The following is a 22,978-nucleotide window of genomic DNA, read 5'->3' as shown; positions in this document are numbered from 1 at the left end:
CGTCCCTTTGATGGAAGGTATATACATTTAATTATAGAACTACCTCCTGGTCATCAGAAAAGATGGGGTACAAGATCCAGTCTCCGTGAGATGCATAGAAATCCAATGGAATGGAGACCATGAGTTGGAACTGGAAAAGAAGCAGAGAGGAAGCTGTTACACAGCCTCTCCAAGTGTGCCAAGACCCAGCCTGACACCTGATGCTGTGGCTTAATGAAAGAACGAAGAGGGCTGTTGTCTCATTCCGTTTTGAAGCCATCTGAGCTAGCAAATGGAATTGCAAAGACTTGAATTTTCTGGATCATGATATGGATCTGGACTGACAAACTGGGCCCATGAATCAGAGCAGGGCACCAGGGAATAAAACAGAATGTGGTGCTTCTGATTTGCAATGTAGCTGTAGCTTTAATATAAGGAACGTGGCTGTTTGAGAAGAAGGGAAAGGATGGGAACGTAATTTCTGCTCACACCCCCTCCAGGAGGTGGGCGGGGTTTGCGACACAGCGGGGGGCTTACCTGCCAGGTGCCACCCACCTTGCTGCAGAGTGACTGTCACCCTGCCCCCATCTCAGCAGGACAATGGGCCCCAGTTGGGGGTGGGGTGAGGGTCAGGCAAAGGGCCGGTGCTCTTCAGCCCAGGCTCACTTTGTTTTCTTCCTTCTGGATGCATCGGGGCCAGGTCATAGCTGTCAACTTTCCCCTTTTTTAAAGAGAAATTCCCTTATTCCAAATAGGATTCCTCGCAAGAAAAGGGAAAAGTTGACAGCTATGGGCCAGGTTGGGGCCGCCTGGGTGGTGTGGCCTGACTCAGGCCCCCGGAGCAGCCTGCTGGGCCTCCCGCGGTCAGCACCTCTTCCACGGCTTTGGGGGTGGGATGGGGGCTGCGGTACAGCCTCCCACAGTCTGCGCCTTTCCCTCCGGCAGTGTGGGGTGATTGGGGCTGTGCAGGATGGGAACCTCATTACATCAAAGGATGGGAATGTAATTACAGCATGAATTACATCTGTTGCCAGCTTGGCATGAGAGCTTCAGAGACAGGGAGATCTGGATATATTGTTCTCTGCTCCATTCCAGAATGTGAAGAGAGCAGCCGCCTGCCATTCTGAAGTGTCCCAGATAAACCTTCCAAATCTCCATCGGCTGAGGAGACATGAAGAACTGTACCTATTCTATCCGTATTATGATTATTGTTGCCTAAGGTTTTTTGCCTTATTGCTTATATTGCTAGCTCTGTAGTTTATTCCAGTTGCTGCTGGCTTTGGATTAGACTCTTATTCTACGGTGCTGGTCAATTTCTTTGCTAATGTTTACCAATTAATAAACGCTTGTCTCTACCTAAGAGTCTGTCAGTCCTCCGTCCAGTGGAATCTAAAGAACCTCTAGATTGTCTGGTGGTTGATATTGGCCAGAAAGCCATTAGGGGGCGCTGGCAAGACGGCACCTGTACACAGCCCTAGAACGTACCACCAGTCAGTTTCATTGGCTGACCCACGGTTCTAGTACTGTATTTAAAAGAGAAAAAACATCTGCACAGTACTTTAGAAAAGCTCCTGATCATTTTCCCTCTTAGTGACCTTTTGGCCCTGGAATGAGACCCTGCAAATATCACAGCTCATAAGGAAAGTGTTCCACCCTCCAGACCTTTTTCTCTTTGGATACCTTGGTGTTGCCATATAAGAGTCTTTTCTCTAATTTCTTCTTAAGGGTGTTTCATCCTCCCACTGGCTAAGAGCCACTTCCCTTGTGATGTCAGGCATTCCAGAACTCCTCCCATTCAGCATTCTACATGAAGCATAAACCCAGGAAAATGTTTTTTTTCCCAGATCAGCTACACTACTTATTTTTCCAATCCTTGCTGCAGTTGTTGTATAAATAAAAAAAAAATTATAATTATTTATTATCATTAAAAGAGTAAAACACTATTATCATTGCTGAGTTGCTTCCAGTCTCTGGGTTATTTTCCACCTTCTGTCTCTGCCCACTCAGGACTGGCACCCATGACCTGTTAGAGGGGCTTTTCTTCTGGTGGCAGACAACAGAACTATGAGACCACAAGACTGGTGTAAAACACTCAAACAAAGGTTTTATTACTAAAACAACAAAAACAAAGCATGTGGGTGTTCTCTCTCTGCAGGCAAATTCATACTGCAACTTTCCCTCCTTTTGTAGTCAGGACCAGCTGTACCTAATCAGCCCAGAACTCACAGAAAAGCTTCTTAAAGTTACAATCATCTATTCTGTTTCTTTGCAGAATGAATCCTAACATGGAATGAGGAGAGGCGGTTAAAGTATGGAGTTTCTACGAATTTATAAAACTAGGTACCTTACCTGAACTGTCAAGTCAAAAGGATACATTCAGGCCTAATATTTGTAACATTGCAACAACTATAAAGATGTGCCTCCCCCATGATTTCCATAATATTTAATTTTTTTTGCCTAGGGAATTCCAGGAGATGGGGGAATCATTTGTCCTATTCCAATAATCTGCTTGCATAGGTTTAATGTTATTTGGAGACAGTAACACCCATTAATTTCACGTTATCTAGGTGTTTATTCAGGTGAGGATGAATAAAACACTCTAGAAAAATCCTTCATGACTGTGTCTGCAATGTTTCCAATATGAGTTCACTTACCCATTAAAGTGTGTCATTAAATGCTGAGAAATCGTACCATACTCAGCTTACGGATCTCAACCCCAAGAAACCCCAAGACACAGAGTAGCTGCCTTTCCCCCAATTTCTTAGCTAGAAATAACGGATATTGAGAAGGAAGGAGAGAGAGAGGTAGGCATCCTTTGGGCGATGCTGCCCCGCTCCAGTTTGCCTCTGTCGGCCCCTGATGCCCCTTTCCTGTGGCCCCTGAATGGCTCTCTCCTCATCCGTCTGTCTCGGGAGACAATGGAGGACGGCTCAAGCGGTGGGGAGATTGCAAGGCCTGCTGGGGCAGCTGGCTGCTGTGACGGACAGCAGAGCCAGAGCAGAGTCTGGGGTGCAGTGCCTCACCATTCCACCAGGGGGCCAGAGCCGCTTTCTGATTGGCTACCCAGAGGGGGGTGGCGCCAGCACTTTTGGAGGGAAAATAAAGAGAGCCCTTTCTGAGGGGATTTGAGATGGGAGAGAGGGAAGGTTGGGAGAAGATGGGGATGAGGAGAGGGTGGAGGGAGGGAGAAGTGGCTCTGATCTGAGTGGATCCTCCGCTCTGAGGAGAATATCTATGGAGCCAGAGGAAGGAGCCTCACAGCTGAGATGGGGAGACCATGTTGAGGGTCTGGAGGGAGTGAAGCTGGAGGGAGAAGCTGTGGGAAGACTCTCTTCTTCTTCTTCTGGGGTCTCCTTCCAGTCAGGAGGAGAGAGATCTTCTAGGAAAAGGAGATTCCCAAGTCCGTGGCAAGGGCTGAGAGGATCCCCTGGGTCTGGCATACAAAGGAAAATACCTGAGGGGAACCCAGGAAAAGTGGCCCCTGGCTGTGAAGGAAGCTGGGCTGTGTCAAAAGTACCTCACGGAAAGACCCCTCATAACTAAGTTCGGGGGTGAGAGAGAAGCAGCAGAAAGAGAGTTCAGCCTTTCACCACCTATTCTGGAAACCTGAACATCTCCCTGAAGTGTGACAACTGATTTTGAGAGGAGGGAGTTGAAGAGAAGCTGTGCCTGCAGAACCGTGTTTAATCCTGAGACATTTAGCTGAAGTAATAAGTTAACTTCTACCTGAAAGAACAGATCTCCTGTCTTCACTTTGTTTCTCCATTCTCTCTTTTTTGTAAATAAAGCTTTCCTTATCTGATTATCTCCTGCCAGAGACTCCCTGGATTGCAGTTTCCCTCACACAAGACGCCCCACAAAGTAGCCTGTGGGAAATCGTAGACATTTGTTCAATCTTCATCATCATCCTTTTATTTTATTTGTAACCCTTCCATCGTTAAAACAACGCTCAAGGCGGCTTACAACATGATAGGCAAAGGGCCTTCTCGGTGGTGGCGCCTCTTCTGTGGAACGCCCTCCCATCGGATGTCAAAGAAATAAACAACTCTCTGACGTTTAGAAGACTCCTGAAGGCAGCCCTGTTTAGGGAAGTTTTTAAGGATTGATGTTTTAATGTAGTTTTAATCATTTGTTGTAGGCTGCCCAGAGTGGCTGGAGAAACCCAGCCAGATGGGCGGGGCATGTTGTGACGTGGGGTTTGTGATTTCAGCTCTCTTGACATAATATGCTGGAGACAGTTCTCTAGTAACACTTCTTTATTAAAGCAACAAGACTGGGGCCTGATGGAGGGAAGAGCTACATTTATAGGGACAGGGAACTAGCTAGAAAGGATACAATTTTGGAGGGAACAATATCAGGCAATCACAGTCCTGCCTTTTGGAGGAAACCAATAAGACAGAGGATCCAAATACAGCAGCTTAAATGAACCAATAGTAGCTGTACCCTCTGGAACCAAAAGGCAGTTACTTTACCCTAATGCAAATACAGACAATAATAATACAGATATAAAATCCTTTGACTCAATACACAACACCCCTCCCCCCTTAGTGAGCACAGCAGACGTAATCTCTCAGGTACTGTGGGGTCCTACAACTTCTACTTGATCTCCTGACAACAGGTGTTGCCGGTTCTGGATTGGGTGTCACCTGTGGTAGGGGGGTTGCTATAGGGGTTTCGTCAGGAACAGATGGCGTCCCAGACATCTCAGGGTCCCCTACCCGTACCTCGTCATCCTGAGGACTAGCAGACCCTGGTTCATTTGCTGAAGCTCCTGGTGATTGCACCTCTGGGCCATTTTCACTCTGGTCTTGCAGCTCTGCGTCGTTAGCCAGGGATGAATTATCAGACTCCTCCCTGCTGAGCGCCTGGCGCCTCAGCTGATCTATATGTCTCTTCCAAACTTGCCCATTTTCCAAGGTCACATAATAGGACACAGGTCCACTAGTCCGGGTGACCACACCAGCCACCCACTGCGAACCTCGTGAATAGTTCCTCACCCAGACCAGATAGGTAGCCGTGTTGGTCTGCCATAGTCAAAACAAAATAAAAAAATTCCTTCCAGTAGCACCTTAAAGACCAACTAAGTTAGTTCTTGGTATGAGCTTTCGTGTGCATGCACACTTCTTCAGATACACTGAAACAGAAGTCACCAGACCCTTCTATATACCTGTGCAAGTTTCTTGGTGAGGTTGATGGACTTCCATTTCATGCGGCTCAGTGTGGTACCTTCCATAGTTCCAGTTACAGATAGGTAGCCGTGTTGGTCTGCCATAGTCAAAACATAGCAAAACATAGCAGTCGTTAAGAGTTGTCAACAGGCTCATCACAGCTATCTGCCAATCACCCAATCCCACCACCCTTCTGAGTAATACCCCTCTCCACCTTCTCACTATATAGAAGGGTCTGGTGACTTCTGTTTCAGTGTATCTGAAGAAGTGTGCATGCACACGAAAGCTCATACCAAGAACTAACTTAGTTGGTCTTTAAGGTGCTACTGGAAGGAATTTTTTTATTTTTTTTCACCCAGACCAGATCTTCAGGGGCGAAATACCTTGTTGTGTCAGTCTCAGCCTGGGGGATTGCTCTTGAATTACGGTTTGGCATTTTATCTGGGTGGACATAATCCAGCACCGTTACCAATCTTCTACCCGACTTGCCCGTCGCAGTACACGGCGTCGCATGCTGCAAAAATAACATTCGCGCGATGCGAGCTGACCAGTTACCCTCCATTAAGCGTGCAATGGATTCTTTGGCTGTTCTTACCATGCGCTCCGCCTGCCCATTGGAGGATGGGTGAAAGGGCGCGGATGTGACCCCTCTTATGAAGTTATCAGCCAAGAATGCCCTGAATTCTTGGGATACAAAAGCTGCCCCATTATCTGATACAATGGTCTCAGGTAACCCGTGGGTTGCAAACAGTTGCCTCAACACCTTGATTACGGCAGCTGATGCCATGCTAGGGACCATCGCCACTTCTAACCATTTGGAATATGCATCAACGATAACCAAAAAAACCTTCCCCTGGAATGGCCCAGCAAAATCTAAGTGCAGCCGGCTCCAGGGAGATCTGGACTGCTCCCACCAGTGAACTGGTGCTCTGGCCACTTCTGGCCACACCTCTTGGCATGCCTTGCATGTTCGTACCCATTGCTCTATGTTCTGGTCCATTCCAGGCCACCACACATAACATCGGGCTAGCGACTTCATCCTGACCATTCCCGGGTGTCCCATGTGAAGCGTCTCAAGAACCCTGTTTCTCAGTGGTGCTGGGATGATCACCCTATCTCCCCACAGGAGACAACCCTTATGCATGGACAACTCGTGCTGCCTTGTCGCATAAGGCCTGAATTTGTCTTCATGCGGACCACCTGGCCACCCCCTCCCCACCCAAGTGAGCACACAGGAGTGAACAGCATCTTTCCTTGTTTTCTCAGCAATATCAGTAGCCGTTACAGGAGCCCCCGGAAGTGTTTCCAGCATCATTATGTGCTCCGCTGGAGCAGGATCCTCATTGCTCCCGCCAGGCAGGGGCAATCGACTCAGCGCATCACCGTGGCACAACTGTTTCCCCGGCACATGGGTCAAGGTGTACTGGAACCCGTTCAGGAATATAGACCAACGCAACATTCTGGGGGAGAGAATTTGTGGCGTTTGTTTGTTCGGGTTGAACAACCCCAACAGTGGTTTGTGGTCCGTTTCAATGGAGAAATGATGACCGTACACATAATCATGGAACTTTTTGATTCCTGCCACAATTGCAAGCGCCTCTTTGTCAATTTGAGCATAGTTGCGCTCCGTGGGCGACAACGTACGGGAATAGAAAGAGATGGGCTTTTCCGACCCATCTGGTTCCCTATGACTCAGCACCGCCCCCAGGCCGTATTGAGAGGCATCACATGCCAGGACCAGCGACTTCGATTCATCATAATGAGCAAGGACGCTCTTGCTACTCAGCATTCCTCGCAAGGAGTCAAAAGCCTTCTGCTGCTCCTGCCCCCATCGCCACACATTCTTTTTCTGCAACAGTCTATGTTATAGTTCAGCTACCGAAGATTTCTGGGGTAAGAACGAATGCTAAAAGTTAATAAGTCCCAGGAATGACTGCAACTCCGTCTGTTCTGTGGTCGTGGTGCCTCGATGATGGCCTTAACCTTAGCATCTGTGGGGTGGATGCCTGATGCATTAATTTTAAACCCCAAGAATTCCACAGTTGGCACCCCAAAACTGCATTTCTCTTTTTTTAGTTGCAACCCCACCTCCTTGAACTTGAGCAACACCGCACGGACACGCGCAACCAGTTCCTGTGGGTCTTTTCCAGCAATCAAAACGTCATCAAAAAATGGCAAGACCCCCGGCAGACCTCTTAACAGGCGTTCCATGAGCCCTTGAAAAATCCCTGGGGCCACACAAACTCCAAATTGTAATCTGTTAACTCTGAACACCCCTTTATGTGTGACAATAGTCTGTGCTTCCGCTGATTGTGGGGTTACTGGCAGCTGTTGGTAAGCTTGTGCCAGGTCAAGTTTGGCGAACACCTTGCCCCCAGCCAGTTTAGCCAACAGATGTGATACGACTGGAATGGGGTATGAGTTTCCCCTGAGTGCCTTATTGATAGTACATTTGTAATCAGCACAGATCCTGACTTCCCCATTTGCTTTAAGGGGCGTGACGATTGGAGTCTCCCACTTAGCGGAGTCCACGGGTGAGAGAACTCGCTGCTTGACCAATTTATCCAGCTCTGCTTCGATCTTGGGTTGCAGTGCAAATGGCACTCGCCTTGGTTTGAGTCGGATTGGGGCCACCCCAGGGTCCAATTCGAAGTCAACTGGGGGCCCTTTATAACAACCCAGTTTTCCATTAAAGAGACCAGCAAATTCTTTGCATAATACCTTGCTCATCTCAGGGCAGGTTTGGATTGAATTAAGCCCTGATATACTCAGTCCCAGGGCGGGGAACCAGTCAGTGCCCAGGAGACTGGGGCGACTGCCCTTCGCAATCACCAGTTTGAGTACCGCCTGTTTGTCCCGGAACTGTACTCTCACGGTACACATTCCCATGACATGGATGCGGCCCGCTGAGTATGACTGCAAAGTTGCCGGGAAGGGTTCCAGAGGGGGCAACTTACCCCTGGGGAAGAATGTCCTCGCGGTCTGGTCCGACACGATAGTGAATCCAGATCTGGAGTCCACCTCCATGTCGCACAGCTGACCCTCAATCTTCACCTTGACGTGTGCCTTGCCTTGCGCTGGAAACTGCACGACCCTCCCGTTGATCTCCGTTACGTAGTGGCAGTCCTTTAGAACATGGTTTGCTGTGGCCGATCTGCGATGTTCCAGTCTAGGTGCTCCTGTCGCTCCCAACGCCGCCGATCTACATACCCTGGCAATGTGACCTGTCTTTCCGCACGTCCGGCACATAGCATCCCGGAAATGACAACTCTTCCGCTCATGGTTTCCGCCACAACCAGGGCACCTGCCTCGGTGATCTTTGTGCACTGTGCAGGCCTGACGCACTGACTCGACCCCACGGACTGGGCTCTGGCTCGGAGTAGCCTCTAGCTCGTCCATGGCATGTGCAACTTCTATCTGTGGCTTAGGGACCCTGCGACTGGCATCAAGCTCCTCTCTTTCATAATTCTCCGTGGCGGTGGCCTCCTTCAAGGCTGAAGCAAGGGTAACCTCTTCTTTAGCCACGATGCGTCTTCTGGCTTTCTTGCTGCTCAGACCACTGATAAACCGATCCAGGAGAGTCTCTTCCAGATCTTTGAAGTCGCAGTGCTGAGCGAGCTTCCGCAGTTCAGCTAGAAATGCAGATACAGACTCCCCAGCACGCTGCTGCCTCTTATGAAACTCCATCCGCTGGGCCATCTTGGTCTCAGTAGGCGCTAAATGGCTTGTTAGGCAGGCAAGAATATCTTTGAGAGATGTCTCACTTAGCTTTGCTGGGGCAAGCAATGCCTTGGCCAGCTTGAAGGTCTCAGGCCCACAGTAGCTCAGGAATGTGGCCCTTCTTTTGCTGGCATCGGTGATCCCTTGAGCCACTGCGAAGAACTCGAAGCGTTCGATGTAGTCTTCCCACGTGTGGGGCTCTGATGGCTGGAAGGGCTCCAATACCCTTGGACTCTCCATTGTCCTGTGGGCAGCGTCGTCTTCTCAGCTGGCCAGTGAGTCTTGTTCTTAGCTACAATCCGGACTCTGAGGCAGGGCTGCGTTTAACCGCTCCTCAGCATTCCGGATCCCACCCTCGTCGCCAGTTGTTGTGACGTGGGGTTTGTGATTTCAGCTCAAGAGACATAATATGCTGGAGACAGCTCTCTAGTAACACTTCTTTATTAAAGCAACAAGACTGGGGCCTGATGGAGGGGAGAGCTACATTTATAGGGACAGGGAACTAGCTAGAAAGGATACATTTTGGAGGGAACAATATCAGGCAATCACAGTCCTGCCTTTTGGAGGAAACCAATAAGACAGAGGATCCAAATACAGCAGCTTAAATGAACCAATAGTAGCTGTACCCTCTGGAACCAAAAGGCAGTTGTGGTTGTTGTTGTTGTTTCGTTTATTCGTGTCCGACTCTTCGTGACCCCATGGACCAGAGAACGCCAGGCACTCCTGTCCTCCACTGCCCCCCGCAGCTTGGTCAGACTCATGCTGGTAACCTCGAAAACACTATCCAACCATCTCGTCCTCTGTCACCCCCTTCTCCTTGTGCCCTCCATCTTTCCCAACAGCAGGGTCTTCTCCAGGGAGTCTTCTCTTCTCATGAGGTGGCCAAAGTACTGGAGCCTCAGCTTCACAATCTGTCCTTCCAGTGAGCACTCAGGGCTGATTTCCTTCAGAATGGAGAGGTTTGATCTTCTTGCAGTCCATGGGACTCTCAAGAGTCTCCTCCAGCACCATAATTCAAAAGCATCAATTCTTCGGCGATCAGCCTTCTTTATGGTCCAGCTCTCACTTCCGTACATCACTACTGGGAAAACCATAGCTTTAACTATACGGACCTTTGTTGGCAAGGTGATGTCTCTACTTCTCAAGATGCTGTCTAGGCCTGTCATTGCCCTTCTCCCAAGAAGCAGGCGTCTTTTAATTTCGTGGCTGCTGTCACCATCTGCAGTGATCATGGAGCCCAAGAAAGTAAAATCTCTCACTGCCTCCATTTCTTCCCCTTCTATTTGCCAGGAGGTGATGGGACCAGTAGCCATGATCTTCGTTTTTTTGATGTTGAGCTTCAGACCATATTTTGCACTCTCCTCTTTCACCCTCAATAAAAGGTTCTTTAATTCCTCCTCACTTTCTGCCATCAAGATTGTGTCATCTGCATATCTGAGGTTGTTGATATTTCTTCCGGCAATCTTAATTCCGGCTAGGGATTCATCCAGCCCAGCCTTTCGCATGATGAATTCTGCATATAAGTTAAATAAGCAGGGAGACAAAATGCAGCCTTGTTGTACTCCTTTCCCAATTCTGAACCAGTCAGTTGTTCCATATCCAGTTCTAACTGTAGCTTCTTGTCCCACATAGAGATTTCTCAGGAGACAGATGAGGTGATCAGGCACTCCCATTTCTTTAAGAACTTGCCATAGTTTGCCATGGTCGACACAGTCAAAGGCTTTTGCATAGTCAATGAAGCAGAAGTAAATGTCTTTCTGGAACTCTCTAGCTTTCTCCATAATCCAGCGCATGTTTGCAATTTGGTCTCTGGTTCCTCTGCCTCTTCTAAATCCAGCTTGCACTTCTGGGAGTTCTCGGTCCACATACTGCTTGAGCCTTCCTTGTAGAATTTTAAGCATAACCTTGCTAGCGTGAGAAATTAGTGCAATTGTGCGATAGTTGGAGCATTCTTTGGCACTGCCCTTCTTTGGGATTGGGATGTAGACTGATCTTCTCCAATCTTCTGGCCACTGCTGAGTTTTCCAAACTTGCTGGCATATTGAGTGTAGCACTTTAACAGCATCATCTTTTAAAATTTTAAATAGTTCAGCTGGAATACCATCACTTCCACTGGCCTTGTTATTTGCAGTGCTTTCTAAGGCCCATTTGACTTCACTCTCCAGGATGTCTGGCTCAAGGTCAGCAACCACACTACCTGGGGTATATGAGACATCCGTTTCTTTCTGGTATAATTCCTCTGTGTATTCTTGCCACCTCTTCTTGATATCTTCTGCTTCTGTTAGGTCCTTTCCACTTTTGTCCTTTATTATGGAAATCTTTGTACGAAATGTTCCTTTCATATCTCCAATTTTCTTGAACAGATCTCTGGTTCTTCCCATTCTATTGCTTTCCTCTATTTCTTTGCATTGCTTGTTTAAGAAGGTCTTCTTGTCTCTCCTTGCTATTCTTTGGAAATCTGCATTCAATTTCCTGTATGTTTCACGATCTCCCTTGCATTTTGCTTGCCTTCTCTCCCCCGCTATTTGTAAGGCCTCATTGGACAGCCACTTTGCTTTCTTGCATTTCCTTTTCATTGGGATGGTTTTCGTTGCTGCCTCCTGTATAATGTTGCGAGCCTCCATCCATAGTTCTTCAGGCACTCTGTCCAGCAGATCTAAATCCTTAAACCTGTTCCTCACTTCCACTGTGTATTCATAAGGGATTTGACTTAGATTGTATCTTACCAGCCCAGTGGTTTTTCCTACTTTCTTCAGTTTAAGCTTGAATTTTGCTATAAGAAGCTGATGATCTGAGCCACAGTCAGCTCCAGGTCTTGTTTTTGCTGACTGTATAGAGCTTCTCCATCTTTGGCTGCAGAGAATATAATCAATCTGATTTCGATGCTGCCCATCTGGTGATGTCCATGTGTAGAGTCGTCTCTTGTGTTGTTGGAAAAGCGTGTTTGTGATGACCAGCTTGTTCTCTTGACAGAACTCTATTAGCCTTTGCCCTGCTTCGTTTTGATCTCCAAGGCCAAACTTGCCAGTTGTTCCTTTTATCTCTTGACTCCCTACTTTAGCATTCCAATCCCCTATAATGAGAAGAACATCCTTCTTTGGTGTCACTTCTATAAGGTGTTGTAAGTCTTCATAGAATTGGTCAATTTCAGTTTCTTCAGCACCAGTAGTTGGTGCATAAACTTGGATTACTGTGATGTTAAAAGGTCTGCCTTGGATTCGTATCGAGATCATTCTATCATTTTTGAGATTGCATCCCAGTACAGCTTTTGCCACTCTTTTGTTGACTATGAGGGCCACTCCATTTCTTTTACGGGTTTCTTGCCCACAGTAGTAGATATGATGGTCATCCGAACTGAATTCACCCATTCCCGTCCATTTTAGTTCACTGATGCCCAGGATGTCAATATTTATTCTTGCCATCTCATTTTTGACCACCTCCAACTTACCCATGTTCATGGTTCTTACATTCCAGGTTCCTATGCAATATTTTTCTTTACAGCATTGGACTTTCCTTTCGCTTCCAGGCATATCCGCAACTGAGCGTCCTTTCGGCTTTGGCCCAGCCGCTTCATCAGCTCTGGATCTACTTGTACTTGCCCTCCGCTCTTCCCCAGTAGCATGTTGGACGCCTTCCGACCTGAGGGGCTCATCTTCCAGCGTCATAACTTTTATATGCCTGTTGTCTTTGTCCACGGAGTTTTCTTGGCAGGGATACTGGAGTGGCTTGCCGGTTCCTCCTCCAGGTGGATCACGTTTGGTCAAAACTCTCCACTATGACCTGTTCATCTTGGGTGCCCTGCTCGGCATAGTTCATAGCTTCTCTGAGTTCTTCAAGCCCCTTCGCCAAGTCCAGAGGGCCACACAGTTCTTGCTGAGGCTGTGGTGCGACCCTAGGTGGCGTTGGAACCAACTCCCCTGGATCCGCTGCTGTGGGTGGAGCCTCCGCAAGTGGAGTGGTCTGAGTCTGTGGTAAGTCTGGCAGACCCTCTGAAGCGGCTTGGTTTGGCTCCACGCTGGCAGTTTGCGAGGGAGGTGTAGGTGTGGCCTCGCCATCTGTACGTGTCTCTTCTTGAGCCGCAAGCGCAGTTGGGGGCACCACGGTAGTGTCCAAGTCCCCAACCCTGCGCCTAAGCTGGTCTATGTGCCGTCGCCACAAGCGTCTGTCTTCGAGTGCCACCTGGTACGAGCGAGGTCCAGTGACTCCCACTACTATGGCTGGCACCCAAGGAATGTCCCCCACATAGTTCCGGGCAAAGACCTGGTTTCCTGGGACAAATGACCGTGGCGCGTTGGCACAGCCTGGGGGTTCAGCCACGGCAAAGTCCGTGTGCAGCCGGTCGAGCGGTGACCTGAGGCGGCGGCCCATAAGCAGTTCAGCAGGACTCCGCCCTGTGGCCGCATGAGGGGTGATGTGTTGCACGAACAAGTATTCGGCGACCCGCTCATGCCAGTCTCCCCGGTCCAGGCGTGCCAGTGCCTCTTTTGTCGAGCGCACCATTCTTTCCGCTTGCCCGTTGCTGGATGGATGAAAGGGTGCCGTTAGGGCATGGCGGATGCCCAGTCCCAAAAGATACCGCTCAAACGTGCCTGACGTGAACTGCGGTCCGTTGTCAGAGACAAGGACATCAGGACACCCATGCGTTGCAAACAGGCCTCGCAGCACCCGGATGACGGCTTCGGTAGTGGTGGAGGGCATCAGGGCGACCTCCAGCCATTTGGAATAGGCGCCCACCACTACCATAAAGGTCCGGCCGTGAAAGGGGCCAGCCAGATCGATGTGCACCCTCGACCAGGGTGTCTTTGGCGTCTCCCAGGTGTGTCCCTTAGCTGCCGGTGGTGCAGGCCTCGACTCTTGGCACGCTTGACAGGCGGACACCCAGGCAGTGATGGCATCGTCCATATTAGGCCACCAGACGTAACACCGAGCCAACGCCTTCATTTTGACAATTCCCGGGTGGCCAATGTGCAGAGCCTCCAGGACGCACTGACGGAGTCCCTGGGGAATCACGACGTGGTCTCCCCACAGCAGACAGCCGTGATGAGCTGAGAGTTCATGTTGTCTGGTTGCGAAGGGCTGGAACTCCGATGCAAAAGGCCCTTGTGGCCACCCCCTCCACACCCAGTTGAGCACCCAGCTGATGGTGCGATCCTGGGCAGACGCGGAGGCCACAGTGGCAGCCGATACAGGCGCTGCCGGAAGATCCTCAATCAGAAGGAGCGATGAAGCTGGAGCCGGGTCTTCCACAAATGCTGGAAGAGGGCAACGGCTGAGGGCGTCGGCATGGCCCATCGATTTCCCGGGGCGATGGATGAGCCGGTAGTGGTAAGCAGCCAGGAAAACAGTCCATCGCAGCATGCGTGGCGAGAGGACCGGTGGAGTTGGACGATCACCGGCGAGGAGGCCCAGGAGTGGCTTGTGGTCAGTGATGAGGTCAAAAGTCCTGCCATAGAGGTATTCATGGAACCTCTTCACTCCAGTCACAAGTGCCAGTGCCTCCTTGTCGAGCTGGCTGTAATTCCGTTCCGTCGGAGATAGCGTCCTGGAAAAGTAGGCGAGCGGTGCTTCTCTTCCGTCTGGAAAACGGTGACTAAGGACAGCACCGATGCCAAAAGGTGAGGCGTCGCAGGCAAGGACCAGCGGCCTGGATTCACTGTACTGTATCAGCACACTGTCTGATGAAAGGAGAGCCTTGACCGCGTTGAAGGCCGCCGTCTCCCGATGACCCCAGGCCCAAGGCGTCTTTGTGCTAAGGAGTCGGTGAAGAGGCTCAGCCACTGTGGCTTTGTGGGGCAGGAACATGTTATAAAAGTTCAGCAGCCCCAGGAACGCCTGCAACTCCGTCTTGTTCTTTGGGGTGGGGGCCTGCTGGATAGCGCGGATCTTGGATGTGGTCGGGTGAAGGCCGAAGGCATCGATAAGATAGCCCAGGAACTCTACCTGTGGAACGGCGATCTGGCACTTTTCCCTCTTTACCTTGAGCCCAGCCTCTTGGAACCTGGGCAGCACGGCACGGAGGCGCTCGAACAGCTGCTGGTGTGAGTCTGCAGACACCAAGACGTCATCAAAATATGGTACCACGCCCGGAAGCCCTTGCAGGAGATGCTCCATAAGGCTTTGGAAGATGCCAGGAGCCACACTCACCCCGAACTGCAACCGGCGGCAACGGAATGCCCCTCAGTGGGTGACGATCGTCTGGGCTTCAGCAGTGGCATCATCGACGGGCAGTTGTTGATAGGCTTGGGCAAGGTCCAGCTTAGCGAAGACCTTACCCTCACCCAGGGAATGCAGCAGGTGTTGGACAACAGGAACCGGATAAGCGTGCTGCTGAAGTGCCTTGTTGATCGTGCACTTGTAGTCAGCGCAGATTCTCACCGACCCATCTGGCTTGACAGGCGTGACGATGGGGGTTTCCCACTTGGCGTGGTCAACCGGCTCCAAAACTCCTTGGGCGATCAGTTTGTCCAGTTGTTCGTCCACCTTAGCCTTGAGAGCAAAGGGAACCCGGCGTGGCTTTAGCTTGATGGGGGACTTGTGGATCAAGGCTAAAGGAGATGGGCGTACCTGTATATTGCCCCAAGGTGCCGTCGAAAACCTCGGCAAAGTCTTTGACTAGACCCTCAGTCTCTACGTTAGAGATGCAGTTGATGCCGGTGACTTCCAGGCCGAGGGCATCAAACCAGTCTAGCCCTAGGAGGCTTGGCCGCTGACCTTCGAGCAGGCCCGAAAAATCCTTGAAGGCAATCCGGAACCGGCCAACGCCTACCACGGGAATGTCGTTTCCCTGGTAGTCTCTCAGGTGTACGCGGTGAGAGTCGAGTTGCCTTTTGGACACTCTGGGTACCAGTCTTTTGATGATGCTCCATGACACGATGGACAGGGCAGACCCGGTGTCGATCTCCATGTCACATGGAGCTCCTTCAATGAGCACCGTGATGTTCAGCTTGCGTCGCGTAGGCGAGTCGGTTTGGCCAATCGTGGTTCCAGATGGGCAGCGGCAGTTGGTGAGAGCGAAACAACTTTCCTTGGCGGACTGGAGTGAAGACTTGGACTTGCGAGTCGATGAAGGGGGGGTGTCAGACAGAGCCGATCGGCAGACCTTAGCGATGTGGCCCCTTCTGGAACACTTCCTACAGATGGTGTCTCTGAATCGACACTTGGCACGGGAATGGTTGCCTCCGCAGCCGGCACATTCCGGTTGGCCCTTGGACTTCTGTTGGAACTTCCTGCGCTCCCGCTTTGTCTGGTGCACGTCATCGTCTTCACTGGAGGATGCCTCATCACTGCTGGCCTCTTTATTATGCACCGGAACTGGCTCCCTAGCAAGACGCGGGCTGCTGGACTTGCGGATCTCCTGGGCGGAGTGTTCAGCAGCTTCTGAGGCCACAGCCTCCTCAGTTGGCTTTCTGTAGCGTGAGGTCTGGCTTGGCGAGGAGACGCCGTTGCAGATGGATGTCCCGGACCCCGCAGACGATTCGATCCATCAGGGCATCGTCTAAGTCTCGGAACTCACAGTGCATTGCAGCCTGTCGCAGAGCGGTGGTGTAGTTGTTGATTGACTCCCCCTCTGCCTGGTTCCGGTGGTAGAACGCATGGCGGGCAGCAATCTTGGACGGCTTTGGTGCGTAGTGGTTGCGGAGCTTCTCTTGGATCGTGTCCCATGGTGTTGCCAGGACTGCTTCAGGCGCAACAATGCTTGGGCCGTCTCAAACACCTCAGGCCCACAGAGGCTGAGGAATAGGCCCCGCTTCCGATCCTTTGATACTGCTGTCAGCTCGTTGGCTTGGAGGTAGCAGTCGAACCGAGCGAGGTAGGAGTCCCATGATTCAGAGGCTGGCGCAAACGGCGGTAGAGGCACAAGTGAAGCCATGATTCCGATGCCGGTGTGAAGGGCGATGGATGGAACACAGTGCTCTTAGCCAGAACAGTCAGCTCTGAATTGGTTCTGTCCAGTGATTTCGCTCAGTGATTTCGCTCTGTGATTCAGCTCAGTGATTCAGCTCAGTTCAGAGGCTGGCCGCATCTGGCTGTGCTCTGATGTCCATCGATCCCATCTTCGTCGCCAGTGTAGAATAGTGGGTAGACATGACAGACGACACAGCGATTTCTCCAAGTAGCTCTTTATTTTGTAAGCTGGAATAGAACTGATTGCAAACAGCTCAGCCGGCCTGCTTTTATAGGCAGCCGGCTGTCAACATTGTAGCAACAACAGCCCAGCGTTTCCCGCCTAAAATAACTGACGTGGACCTGAGGGAAAACTATCTACAGACCTGAGTGAAAACTATATACAGTATCCCCCTGCTGGCCCAGGGTGAAACTTCACTACATAACAGCCACAATCAAGGCATGGGAACCCTCAATCTAAGGGCTGAGAGCAGAAAATATTAATACAAGTCGTTTTCATGTTTTGCTTGATTTGATATTTTATTTGCCCTTCTCCCTAAGGACCCGGGGCACGTTATAAGTCGGCAATTTAAATTCTATATTAATAGCAGTTTGAAACCAAGTATCCCCTTCCCCAGCTTATCAGATTAGTGTGCCGGAACACAATTTCTTCATTTCTTTTCTACCTCCCTCCTTCTTAGATCGGAAGGAACTGAAAAAGAGAGAGGAGCTTCAAGTGGCGATGGATATGATACGAACTGTTGTTGTTGGGACTGATCCAATCTACGAAGACAAGGATGGTAAGCATTTTATATGCACATCCACACTTTTGCTGTAACATGTTTAAATTAAACAGAGTTCAATTCCTGTAGTTAAATTTGGGGTTCATATTGCTTGAGCAATACATATATTCAATGAAACTCAGCACCCAACAGAGTTCATCACTTTTTCATTGCTCAGCAGAAAGAAAAGCAGACGGTTGTGATTCTCACATCTCCCCACTAGAAATGCTGTCCTCCCCCATCACACTGTAACTCACGCCCCCGCCCCCACTTCTCCCTGCATGCCATCACCAAAGCTGCTCTCTGGGGGGGGGGGAATTTGGAGAGAAGGGGGCGGAAGATTGCATTGCACAAGGGGAAATCCTTGCACTGCCATTATATCCCACATCACTAAAAGAGTTTCAGTGCCTCTATTTTCTTAGATCTCACAAAGCATAATTGAAAACTGCAAAGTATTCTTTGTATATTTGGCTTTCCTGTGGAATTCAAGGCAGAATTGCTTTGTGACCCTGTGATTCCCAGCAGAAAAGGAGGACATAGGAGGGGAACATCAGAGATACTTCATGAGCCACTTTTAATATGAGAACAGGATAGTGGACTGCATGGGTCTTTGGTCTGATCCAGCTGCAGGGTTCTTCAGAGGCTTTTCGTTGGTGATCTCAGCCACAGAGAATCACGTCTGCCCTCGTATTCATAAGAAATCCATCCTGGAGCTCAGCTTCTTGTTTCAGGCTTGAGTGTTTTTAAGTGTTTGGAAATGGTATCCTGATATCTGCAGATTGTTATTTCAGATACTCCTGCCTTAAACAGTTTCAAATCTTTTAGACTTAGAAATACTTGCTGCAGCTCAAAACATATAGGAGGAAATGCAGTATTTTGCCAACTTAAATGATCAACTGCAAAAAGAAATTGGTAAGCTACCCTACGACGCTGAAAAATTGTAGTGCAGTGGGAACCCGCCCTGATTCTGCACCAGCTGAAAGCCCCTCCTCTAGCTGAAAACTCTTAGAGCCAGAGCAGACAGCTGCCCTCCTAGGCATCCAGCCACCCTAGGGAAACATTAGATATATTCAGATCAGCTCTCCTGAACTGTCAAAATGCTTTGAAAACAAGTCACAGAAAGCTGCTCTCACTTCTATCATCTCTTTCGGGCCCTGCGCTACCCGGGAAAGCTCTGCTGGATGGCAGAATGGAGGAAGCAAAGCAAGTCTTCTTTGCAGCCTTCACTGCCACTTGGTGGGCTCAATGATGAGCCCTCACCAGTAGTCGATTGCATTCAACCAGATTTTTCCTCCACTTGCGTAAAGCCATCTCCCAGCATCTTTCTTTGCCCTAACCTCTGCAGTATACCAGGGGGCCAAACAGGCTGCATGAAGCAGGAATGGGCGCTCAGGGCTAATCATGTCAATGGCCCAAGCCAAGGCAGAGGGCCCTCTGGGTAGTTGCACCTGCCCTGCGGCACTCCCTCCCACCAGATGTCAAGGGGAAAAACAACTCTCTGACTTTCAGAAGACATTTGAAGGCAGCCTTGTTCAGGGAAGTTTTTAATGGTTGGTGTCCAATTCTGTTTTAATTTGTTGGAAGTTGCCCAGAGTGGCTGGGGGAAACCCAGTCTGATGGGCAGCGTATAAATAAAGTATTAGTGCAGAATGCCGTGGCGAGACTCCTTATGGGGTCTTCGCTGCGAGATCACATTCATCCGGTACTATACCAGCTGCACTGGCTCCTGGTGGAGTACAGGATCTGGTTTAAGGTGCTGGTTCTAACCTTTAAAGCCCTATACAGCCTAGGACCCTCGTACCTACGGGCCCGCCTCTCCTGGTATGTCCCACAGAGGAGCTTACGGCCTGCAAATAAAAACATCTTGAAGATCCCAGGCCACAGAGGCTGGCCTCAACTAGAGCCAGGGCCTTTTCAGCCGCGACTCCAATCTGGTGGAACGCTCTGTCACAAGAGACTAGGGCCCTGCGGGACTTGACATCTTTCCGCAGGGCCTGCAAGACAGAGCTGTTCCACCAGGCCTTTGGTCAGGGCGCAGCCTGACCCCCCTCCTCTGGCAATCTGCACAGAATTTTGCTTATTGGTTGCCATAAATTTGATTTTAATTAATTTTTATAATGAAATGTTTTTAGAATCGTTGGATTATTTTGATTGTTGTTAGCCGCCCTGAGCCCAGCTTTGGCTGGGGAGGGCGGGATATAAATAAAATTTATTATTTATTATTATTATTATTATTATTATTATTATTATTAGGTTGTTCCAGAGCTTGGCCAAAGTTCAGCAGGAGACCAAAATCCCCCAGAGCCATTTGGGAAGCCCACTGGATCCATCCTGTCAGCTCAAGCAGGGAGACTGCTGGGCAGCAAACTGGGTGGTAAACCAGCAGACTCCCTCATCTGTCCCAGTTGCCCAATGCCAGGAACACACACTCTAGATTCCCACCCCCACCCCCAGCAGAGAGCCTGGAGAGAGAAAGAGAATTTTGATAAGCCACAGCTACTTCCCCTCCCCAACCTTCAAGTCTGCCCTGATGCTGCCCTGAGTATCCAGGTGGAAACAAATAGGTGAGGCCCCAGGGGTTCAGATAAGGCCTGGGGGGGGGGACCTACATCTTTTGTCTATTCCCTCAAATAAAAGCTTCTTGACTGCACTCCCAGCTATGCCCACCCAGATATTTACTGCAGCACCAGCATGGGTTGAAGCGTTAATGTTATTCTTGTTTTAATCTTTCTGAGCTCCCTAGGTGAATATATGTTATCACGTGGCCACAGGAATGAACTTAACAAAAATAACTGAAATCTGCACAAAACAAAAAAATTCCTTCCAGTAGCACCTTAAAGACCAACTAAGTCAGTTCTTGGTATGAGCTTTCATGTGCATGCACATGAAAGCTCATACCAAGAACTGACTTGGTCTTTAAGGTGCTACTGGAAGGAATTTTTTTGTTTTGACTATGGCAGACCAACACGGCTACCTATCTGTAACTGAAATCTGCACAGACAAACAAGGTGGTCCCCATTAAATTCCCTATTCCCCCCCCTCTACTTTCTCCATACATGGCTTGACTCAAAGATACCCTTCTTGAAAACTTGAACAATGGCTGGGTTATATATGAAAGGACCTTCTATTGGTTTTCTATTGAGATAGGCTCATGGACGGATGCCCAAAAACATTGTGAGCAGGAGGGCGCCAGGCTCATTTCTGTGGAAACAAGGGAAGAACAGGTGAGCATCAAAGCTGAGTACAGGAAGGTAGGAGATCTCCTTGAGCCAAAGGCTCCTATCATCACCATCCATTTAAGAAGCTCCAGTCCCCCTGTATGTGGCCAAGACAGCAACTCCATCAGTCAAGCCAAGGGGTGGGTGGGGCAGGGAGCAGCTGCTACCGTCTGGGACTCACTGAGGCTTCTTGGAGCTGCTGAGCTCTAATAGAATGAAGCTGGCAGTCAAGAAGGAGGTCTTGGAGGAGGTGAAGGATGAGATACTTGAGGCGCATCTATCCCTTGGCTTGCCAGTAAATTCTTCCTCTGCTCTGTGAGATGTACTGAGTGCTTAGAAAGAAGGCTTCGCTCACCACCCTAACCCTCTGGCATGAGAGTATCATGGAGATTACTCTAGAGGAGCTTGCAGGGTATATACCTCTCCCAGCACCTTAGCCCTGGTAGAGGAGCTACTGAGCTGCTACAGGGCACAAACATGGGTGAGACTCCATCATCATGCCATCAAGTATCCCACAAGCAGACTGATTCCAGTGTCTTTGGAGCCAACCAACAAACATGGCGGCGGAAATTGGAGTATTTGCCACACAGGTCACTGCCCTGCTAGGTGGTTCCAAGACCAACTCTTCTATGGCACAGTCATTTACAGCATTTGGAAATTTTAACTCTTGTGTCATGACTGGAAGACATGTGTAGCCAGTCTCGGTGAGGGCAGGTGAAGTTACCCTTCCCTACAATATTTCCTCTTTGGGATGCTTCCTTGATTCCATCATCATCATAATTGTGATCAGGGGGACAATACCACATCCACTGTACGAAATTTTTCTTGCTGATGGGAATACTATGTATAGTTTTGATCACTGCTTCCTCAATATATGTGGATTGGACCTTCAAATGTGACACCTGCTGCTTTTAAAATGTGCTTGTTTTATGCATGTTTAATTTCTGTCAAGGGCTATAGTCTCCTAGAGAAAAGGACATTGTCTAAAAAGATTTTATTTGTTCTTTCTGCACCCCTTCCCTAGTATTTTATAAACAAGCAAGTAGAAAGACATCAAAAGTTTTTTTGGACTGGAGTCTTTAAAGACAAGGGAAAGAAATGGTCGTGGCTGTCAGGAATGGAGGCTGCAGTCCAGTAAGTTTCTGAAGAAACATTTGTTAATGGCATGCATTCCAAAAAGTTGCAGGTTCTGTTTACATAATTGATCTGTTCACTCTCCAAATATATTTTGCCATGCACTTTTCTCTGCTACCAAAGATCTGCAGATGTACTCCTCCACATCATTGTCCAGGTGAGCGACTGCTTCTTCTCACAAGGTTGGAGAGGCAGGAAGGCTGCTCTTCCTGCTTCTCTAACCTAGTGAATGTGGTGATTCAGAAGAGGGTGAGGGCATCCTTTTCAATGGGTTGTGCTGCTTAGCTCAGCTACAAAAGGACTTGCAGGAACCTAAACTGAGTGACACTCTCTTTAGGAAAATATTTCTACAGTTATCTGCTAAACAATCTGAATAACTAGCAATCTCAGAACTAAAATGAGGCAAGTGTGTGAGAGAGCGTGGTTCACGTCACTCTCTTGGATAGAATCATAGACACATAGAAACTGAGCTTTGGATAAGACCCCAAGGGTCATCTAGTCCAACCCCCTGCAAAGCGGGAATCACTGACAGATCCCCAATAGTTTTGGGTTGTTTAAGACAGTTCATGGTTCCCTTTAAGTACCTTACAGTTATTTTCAACCCGTGTTGATGGATTGACAAGGTCAGAGTAAGATCTCACTCATCCACAGCTTGGTAGTAGAACAGCGAGCTGGTCTGGCATTTATTACCAAGACTGGATGAATAGAGGGTCGCTTTCTCCTGGAACAAAACCCAATGGCATTCATCTCCATTGTTGCACCCAATACTAATCACTTAACCTTTTTGGCAAAGGCATTGAGTAAAGTTCACAAAAGGCCATTGGAGTTGGATAATGCCAGCTGGGAACTTAAACCCTGTATGCCAGTGGTTCCCAGTTAGCTAAGTAGTACAGACCCCTTCTTTTTCAGAAGCCAAGACCCATGGGCCCCTCTACCTTTGAACATTTGGATATCTCTGTGGCAGTTTTTGTTATGTGAATGGTGTAATGGAGCCGCTGGGTGGGTGGTCCTTGGACCTCCAATTGGTGAATCACTGCTGTATGTGAACTTTGACTTGATCAAAGGGCACATCCAACCTGTCAGGAATGATTGG

General features: G+C 49.2%; 2 protein-coding genes and 1 long non-coding RNA gene across 3 annotated transcripts in view; 1 reads left to right on the top strand and 2 right to left on the bottom strand.

The window, feature by feature from the left end:
• The window catches only part of LOC307215192, a 181,629-nt gene extending 179,521 nt beyond the window's left edge, over nucleotides 1–2,108 (bottom strand). Inside the window, exons 1-2 of the long non-coding RNA XR_013838366.1 lie at nucleotides 1,660–2,108; nucleotides 44–130 (exon numbers count right to left, since the gene is read on the bottom strand). This is a non-coding gene — a long non-coding RNA (uncharacterized lncRNA). The remainder of the gene's footprint in view (nucleotides 1–43; nucleotides 131–1,659) is intronic.
• The window catches only part of LOC307214967 (olfactory receptor 51G1-like), a 60,760-nt gene extending 52,481 nt beyond the window's left edge, over nucleotides 1–8,279 (bottom strand). The window contains exon 1 of the mRNA XM_079974083.1: nucleotides 8,105–8,279. The gene's annotated coding sequence lies outside the window, so the exon portion shown is untranslated. The remainder of the gene's footprint in view (nucleotides 1–8,104) is intronic.
• The window catches only part of LOC307214706 (uncharacterized protein), a 214,116-nt gene that overhangs the window by 137,668 nt on the left and 53,470 nt on the right, over nucleotides 1–22,978 (top strand). The gene's annotated exons all lie outside the window — the stretch shown is intronic.

This window comes from Podarcis cretensis, assembly GCF_951804945.1.
Source record: "Podarcis cretensis genome assembly, chromosome: 4".
NCBI lineage: Eukaryota > Metazoa > Chordata > Lepidosauria > Squamata > Lacertidae > Podarcis > Podarcis cretensis.
Note: the sequence above shows the minus strand (reverse complement) of the source record. Positions and strands in the feature narration are given on the sequence as shown.